The following is a 6772-nucleotide window of genomic DNA, read 5'->3' as shown; positions in this document are numbered from 1 at the left end:
TTAATGCTGTTAATACCAGTACAACTAATACAGTGCTCAACCAGGCTAAAAAAGAATCAAATTAAGAAGCAGCGTTGCTTGCCAGTTAATGAAATGAAAAATATTAATAAACCAACCAAACACCCGTGGTTGCAACAGAAAGATCAGGAGAGCTGCTGCTGGAGAACATGTGAATAAGGAATTAAAAGAATTAGGACTCCAAATCTGTTATATGGTTTCTAATATATTTATTAGTTTTTCAGAGCTTAAATCTGAAGGTTATGGGCAACCTGAAAGTATTTAGGCATTAGGTGAGAATAGCAGAGCAGAAGATAAGTCCAAAAATAAAGCAAGCTTGATTAAGTGTTTGTGAAACTAACCAACACTGCAATAGTTTGTACATAGCCTATAAAGTTTCTCTGATGAGAGGGAGATGGAAGAGAACATATTTTGGGTTTTCCAGAAGGTTGTATTGTCTTAGCCATGCATGTAATAGTCCCAGACAGAAAGGTAAATGATAGACTCGGACAAAAATCTTTATCCAGACTGCCTTAACATACTTCCTTCTCTTAGCTCTTAGCTAAGAAGGAGCTCTTAGCTCCTGCCATTCCTATGCGTAATTGACCTGCACCCAGGATTAAAATTCCTTGGCACATTTTACCAGCAAAAATGAATCTCTGTGATCAGCTTTTGTCACGCGAGACAAGTGTCTACTTAGCAACAGAAGGAGGTTCTTGTGGTGTCGTAGGGAGGTCCTGAACAGGACTGCAGTATGCAGGCAGTGCAGGACAGCCTTCCCCCTGAAAAACTATAATTCAGCCAGGTTTCCAGGTCTCCTAATAGGAGTATTGTCTTACATGTGAGGAGCTGAAATGAAGGGCCCAGATTTTTAAATAATTTTGGGTTTTGTTCCACTCAAATTTGCAAACCATAACATATCCATATAGCAAAACGTAACAGGTAATTGCAAAGCATAGCATATCTGTAGAACATAGCTGGATAGACAAAGTTTGCTTGCAGACAGCAGAAACATTCTGCTGCAGCTGAATGAGCTAGTAACAAGACCCTAGCAGTGGAGACCACAGCACGTGCTAGCAGCCAAGCTCCCAGGGATGGTGGAGGCATATTGTGACTGCAGACACGCAGGAACGGCTGTGCCACTTGTCTTCCCAGCTCTCCTCTGCCTTGAGAGCTGGGTTTTGCTGAAGGTGGTATGAGCAACAATCTACTGCATTGACAGAACAGATACGCATTTTTGGAGCAATTAAAGAACTTAGACATCTGTGTCTTAGGAAAGTCTGTGGGCTAAGGCTTCAGTGTTGAAAAAAGCCTAAATTGCTTTGGAAAATGGGACTTGACTTTAAGCTGAACAATGACTGATTAGCTCTAACATACTGACAGCAAGACTGAGAGACTTGCCCAAGTGCATGAGAAGGCTGTGGCAGGATGGATGGAGAGGTGGAGGACACCTGTAACTGAAACCATGCTTCCTCTCATTTGCCTCCTTCTGGCCTGTGGTTTGTGGAGCACTCCAGAAACCCCAATATGCTTCTTCAATGAAATTATCTCTTCAGACTCTTTTCCAGAGTAAACAGGTATATGCAAATAAGATGCTATCTGCAGCTTCCTGGTGTGAGGCCAGCATAGCCCTCCAGGCAGCAGATTGCAGAGTGCACCCAGAACAACAGACGAACAAAAAGTCCAACCAAAAGCTGAGGAACTTTCTGGATGAGAGTCTGGGATTTCATTGTCAGCTTCTATTGTTTGGATCTGATTAAATACAAACTGGCAGATGTCCCTGCAGGTCATGCCACTGGAAAGCCATTTCACTGTTAGTGATGTGGCCTGTTTGGCAGGAACAGAGTTTTGGATTTCACTTTTATTTGTAGGCAGTTTTGGAAGGCACAGGATTACCAGGGATGGGCTAGGTCCTTTGCAACTTGCAGAAAAGTTCCTGTCTCATCACAGCCCTTCTGAAGAGGAAGAGGAAAAGAAAATGTGTACAGAACATCTCTGTTTTCCATTAATAACTGTGTTTGAGACTGATAGCCATCTATCATCAGCGGGAGTGTTTCCTCTGAATTATCTGGGCTCTTACTGTTACCTTTACTTTACATTGGCTGTACCATTCCAATGGCATTTAAAGACAGTGCTACATGCACAAAGGAGAGGATTTACACTCATAGCTGTCATGGTTCAGCCTCAGTCAGCAACCAAACACCACGCAGCTGCTTGCTCACTCCCCCAACCCCTGTGGGATGGCGGAGAGAATTGGAAGAGCAAAAGCACAAAAAAAATCCAAACTTGTGGGTTGAGATAAGAACAGTTTAGTAATTACAATTTAAAAAACCAATAATTATAATGATTACGATAATAATAACAGTAATGATAATATAATAAAAAGGAAAAAAAAGAGGAAAAAAAACCAGAAACACAAACGATACAACCGCTCACCACCTGCAGACCGATGCTGCCCATCCCCGAGCCACAATTGCTTCCCTCCTTCCCCCCAGCCAGCTCCTCCCAGGTAACACACTGGGCATGACGTTACATGATACGGAATATCCCTTTGGTCAGTTTGAATCCGCCCTCTTAGCTGTGCCCCCTCCCCTCCCGGATTCCTGTGCGCCCGGCAGGGCATGGGAAGCTGGAAAAGTCCTTGACTAGCACAAGCACTACCCAGCAACCACCAAAACATCGGTGTGTTATCAACATTGTTTTCATACTAAGTCCAAAGCACAGCACTGTGCCAGCTGCAGTGAAGAAAATCAACTCTACCCCAGCTAAAACCATGACAATAGGCAAAAGAAAGACATGGCAAGGGAAGAGGGAGAGATCAGAAGAGTAGTTACACTCCATTTTCATTGAAGGAACTAAAGCACAAGGACAGTAAGACTTAGACACAGTCTTTTTGTCTATTTGAACCTAGATAAGAAAGCTTCAGTTACATGCTGCTTGTTGTGAAGATTTGGACTTAGGGCAGGGGTTGATTTTGCAAGAACTGTTGATGAGGGGGCATCTGTTTTGCCTAATTTTGTTCTTGTAGCTCATTGGAATGGGTAAGTTAAAAGTCAATTCCCTCATCTTGCTCTGAAGACCCTGCTCTGTGTTGTCTTCAAATGCATATTGAGCCTGCCCTCTTAAACTGAGTCTGCCAAACACTGGAATCAGTGGAAACCATCATGTCTTCAGAAGGTTTTGCATTAGGCCCCATATTTTTTCCCTTCTCTTCCAGCAGTCAGACATAAAAACGCACAAAGTGGAGGGTGCCTATCCATTGTTTCTTGGGAGTTACTGTGCTGTATACGCTACTGTACACTATTGTATTAGCTACACTGGAATGTGTAGGACGCGTCTATGTTTGAATTCTGCTTTTTATAGGGACAGACTCCAATACCTGCATCTCCCAGAAGCCTCTGCAAGCCTTTTGATTAAGAGCTCTGGCTAAGGGTAGAGCTTCTTGGATGACAATGTTTTACTTCTACAGCTGAGCTCTGCTATACAGTCCTGAGGTGTTCTGGTTTTCTCCAACTGAAAACAGAAGATCTCACAGCTACTTTTCAGAAACAGTCCTGAAAGACAGCCAGCGCATTCTACACACCCAAACCCAGGTACTCTGAATTCTTTGCTAAGAATAATTTCTGCCAAGCTATATATTCCCACTGAGATCCTCTGACCAAGTTGCAGTACTAGGGCTGTCACACAGTGTAGTGCCATTAGTTTTTGCTAAGACAAGACAGAAGCAAATTATCTCCCATCAGGACAAGGAAAAGGCCAGTGTGGAAGTGTGCCTCAGAAATGTCTCTCTTAATCTACTCCTTTGTATTTAGGTCTCCTGAATGATCATTCTCAGTTAATTCTCCTTCTTTTCAAACCTCTATTCTGTCATTTCTGAGGCTGGTTATTTATCTTGCACATGCATAGACATTGAAGCAGAAATGTTTTAGGCCTGTGGGCTTCAAGAGGAAGAACAGAGAATGCAGCACCTAGCATCCTCATTCAACTTGCAGAGTTAGTTGGAGGTGGGGACCCGAGGAAAAATGCAGGAAAATCAGCTCTGTCTAAGCAAAACTATAGATTGCATATCAAGCTGAAGTGTTCCAGATATGAATCTGACTGGCATGCAGAGTAGTTCCATTCCAACCTGCACCTAGGTTTCCTCTTGTAGAAAGGCTGCAAAGGATGGAAGGTTGAACTAAGAACATCCCTCTCTCCCTCGCCATTAACATGACAGCACAACAGTGCTACAGGGTCTGGCAGCCTAAACTTTGCCAAGATAGTCATATTGGATTTGTGTCAGAGCAGAGATGTTACCTCCTTTTGTATGCTTACTCTGTCAGGTCTGGAAGTGTTTGCAGGTTGCGGTAAAATGCCATCAAAATGAAAATTGTAAAGATTTGTATTTGAAGCACTAAAGGTATTTCCCTTAGGTTAATGTGTTGGGCCAGCACTGGAAGAGACAGCCCTTAATCACATGTATTGAAAAATACTACAGACAATGCCTATTTGTGCAGTACTTGATAAATCTGGAGAGGATAATGCTCTCCATATAGTACTTTTTTTGCATATACAAAAGTTTAAGAGGCAATTACTTGACAATTTCTATGTACCTTGCAGAAAGCATTCACAGAAACTGGTGATGGGAGCAATCGAGCTCCAGGCATGGAGCCAGTATGCAACTGATTTTTACAGTGTGTGGATCAATTGCTGAAAACCCCATCTATATGATAAAGGCTTCTGAGCGCACACTAAAAGCTCTTTACATTATTTGACCCATGACCTAACAACAACCAGAAATGGAAAGTTCTGTTGTTGTTTGTTTCACATTAATTGCAGAGGCTTGGGCATCTCTGTGCTCTGTATGCATGCAAACAAAGAGGCAGCCCTTCCTCCAGTAACTTATCATTTAACGGACATGGTACAAAAAGGGTTAATACAACCCATCTCTGAGACCAACTCACCAGATAAGGTGCTGTTTACTTATTTTGAATAGGTTGATATGGTGGCTCCAAAACAGAAAGCTGTTTTCCGAAAGTAATAAAGCAAGAAAAGCAGATAGAATTACTTCAGGGATTGTGGTTTCACTGTAGTTTTAATGCCAGCTGTGTCTGTATTTCAAGGTGCCCTATCTGGTTTGCAACTCTGTAATAACATTTGCCAACATCCATGTCTTCAGAGAAATTATTTCAACCAAAGACATAAGAGTTAAGGCAATATTTCAAACGTTCTGTGTTCAAGTGTCACTCAACTCTGAAAAAGCTACAAACCTTCAGAAAAATATAAGAACTGTAGGATGTGAATTCCTCCTGCTGTGTTTCGTGTAGTATCCTACACAATGGGTTTTGGTCTCAGCCAGGCTCTATTACATGTAGGAGAAAAAATTATTGCAGAACAGGCACTATAAAGTGTAAGGCATATCAGGAGAGTTCATGTTCCCTCAGAATTAGCACAGTTTGAGATCTAGTAGTCCTAATTCAGTGTATAAAAGGTGTCTACTTCAGGCATTGCTTTTCCTGGGACTGTTCATATTGATAGGCATCTGTGCTGAATCAAAGCATTAGGCTGGTGCAGAAAAAAAAGTATCCCTGGCCCTCATGTTCAGCAAGGGCTGGCTCCTGTCAACTGGCATTTGACAACACCTCAGAGAGTTGGAGCTGACGAGGGATCTCCATGTAGAAAAATCCAAGTATCCATTTATTCATGTTCATTCTACAGCATTTACAACAAAGACATCAACATATCATCAATACCTCCGCCCCAACTTTTCTGGAGCTCTAAGGTGTTTGTATCTAATCAGATCAAGCTTTAAAATTATAATATTCTGCCTCTAAATAAAATTCGTGGCATGACAAAACCTGAAAGCCCGTACGCTGGTGTTGAGATTCTTGCATTGCAGAGAAAGTATTTTAACCGGTGGCTTTGATACAGTGGCATAGTAAGTAGTTCCTGAAATTAACTGCTTATGCTTACTGGTCATTATTTAAAGTTTTAAATTCAAAGTGGGACAGCTTTCTGGAAGATACGCTGTAATGGTGAAGGAAAACATGCTTCATATATGGGTGAACACTTAGTGGACTCAGTGTCTGGAAGTTCAGATTAATTGAATGTACTTTTGGCTTCAAACTCAATGAGTCAATGAAGATACTTGCTAATCTGCAGACATTTCATTTCTGAGTCCCTTCATGGTGCCCTTTTCTTTGCCAGCTAGTGAGCCACTGTAATATGAGAATTCCACTGCTGACAGAGCATAAATGAAGCCAGCCAAGTTACAATGTGTAATAGGATTTCCTGGAAGCTTCCTCAGGCTGTCCCCATTTGTATAGCTAGAAGTCCGGATTTGCCAATTTATTAGGTGCCTAGAGAAGGAATTAGGAATCAGTTTTATAAATAATCTAAGGAAGTGCATCATCTTGCTTCTTAACGTTCTGCAGCAATTTTCGAATACTTCTATGGGACCAATTCATCCCACTAAACTTCAGACACTTCACTTAGGAGCTGGGACAGTGATGTAGTTGCTTTAGATTCCCTCTATAATCTCCAGAAGACAGAAAGGCCTCTCCACGGAGTGCTTCCTCCCATCTCGATTTCAGTCACTCCTTAAGGGTGCCATTATCTCTCAACTGAATAAATGGAAACCCTAAAGTGATTCTTCTCCTAATTTGGGTGTGTCAGGGGCCTACCGCTAAGCAGAAAAAAAAATCTGGATCTAGGGTTTCTCACTGTATCTTGAAGTGTTTTGAAAATGTGGTCCAAGATGACTTCTTGAGACGCACAGAGCATGGGGGTTCATGCA

This window comes from Phalacrocorax aristotelis, chromosome 7, assembly GCF_949628215.1.
Source record: "Phalacrocorax aristotelis chromosome 7, bGulAri2.1, whole genome shotgun sequence".
Classification (NCBI taxonomy): domain Eukaryota; kingdom Metazoa; phylum Chordata; class Aves; order Suliformes; family Phalacrocoracidae; genus Phalacrocorax; species Phalacrocorax aristotelis.
The sequence above is the reverse complement of the archived record's forward strand: the minus strand, read 5'-3'. Positions refer to the sequence as shown.